Genomic DNA, 1,451 nt, shown 5'->3' with positions numbered 1-1,451 from the left:
CGCATACATTGCAACCTCAGAGGTGGTGAGGAAGAGCAATAAATATCCAATAAACTTTTGTTTCAAAAATATTCTTGAAAGTTTTCATTAATGTTTTTCTTTACAAATACTTTTTCACAAAAAAGTTGATCTACTGCATTTCTTTTAATTACATCTGTGCCTAAAAAAGGCAGATTTCGATCAGGTGATCTCAGCTGTGAAAAATTCTTGGAAAACAGCTCATTCTTTTGTTACTTGTAGGGTTATACAATGTTTATAATCCTACCAAACAGCGCCACTAGAACATTCTGGTATCCACAATTTCGCTGTCTGGTTAGTTCTGGCAATTTATCGCGTTCCAGATGAACTACGTTCCGTTTATTCTTAGGTCTTCCTTTGGTCAGTATGAGGTTTACTATATCGTTGAGTCGCTTAATGATCTGGTATACTGTAACTTCTCCTTTCTTTCGTTGTGGGTTTAACTAATTTCCTTGTCGTATTTTGCTTTCGATTTATCGCTCATAATTTTGGTGCGCCGTCTTACTAAAACATGCATGTCTTCATACCTTCTTCTAGAATGTTGTTCACTTCCTTAGCATTCTTTCCTCCAGTTGCATTAATTCCAAACTTTAAATCAATTGTTAACTGAGGAACATTCCCAAAAGTTAGAGATGGTCCCGTTGTTTCATTTCAATCCGGAGCAAGAATGTGTGGGTATTGAAATCTCTTTAATACTTGACCAGAACTTTTCCAAGCCTTTTTCGGCTGAATTGCTTTATTTTTATGATTGGTTGGATATGACATTTGCTTGATCTTCTTCAGGTTTGCATTAACGTGCAGCTGAATTATTATACTGGTTACAGTTGACCACTTTTTCCGCAATTGAGGGATTGATGGTATGGTTACCATTTTTCTTTCGGGGTTGTGTAAGGTCTTCTACTTCTACTTTGTGAGCTTTAAATATTCGATTGTTAAGCAGGGATGCAGTTTCCTGTGTTAGAGTACACGAAACGGTTTCCGCAAACGTAGATTTTGAACAAGGTTATAATGTTATCTGGTATTCTATTAACGTAAAAAAACACATTGTTGTGTTTTTGATCAACTCCCCGATGTATACGCATAAACTATGTGAGCAAACCTCTTATTATCTGTAGAAAAATCCTGCACGGGCTCAATCGCTCACTGTCGGCGATTATAAACTCGATGTCTCCAGTGTTTTAGATGTGCGTGCACTGCGAGGTCCTAACATCGACTCGGACCACTATCTTGTTGCAGCGAAGATTCCCACGCGCCTCTGTGCAGCAAAAAACGCACGCCATCAAACGCAAGGAAGGTTCGACGTCGAGAAGCTGCAGTCACAACAGACAGCCGAACGGTTTTCTACTCGGCTTGCACTCCTGCTCTCTGAGAGCACTCGTCAACAACTCGGTATAAGGGAACTGTGGGACGGCATTTCAAACTCTTTACGTACA

The sequence above is a fragment of the Bactrocera latifrons genome, unplaced genomic scaffold (assembly GCF_001853355.1).
Source record: "Bactrocera latifrons isolate USDA-ARS-PBARC rearing strain unplaced genomic scaffold, ASM185335v1 scaffold_458, whole genome shotgun sequence".
NCBI lineage: Eukaryota > Metazoa > Arthropoda > Insecta > Diptera > Tephritidae > Bactrocera > Bactrocera latifrons.
The sequence above is the reverse complement of the archived record's forward strand: the minus strand, read 5'-3'. Positions refer to the sequence as shown.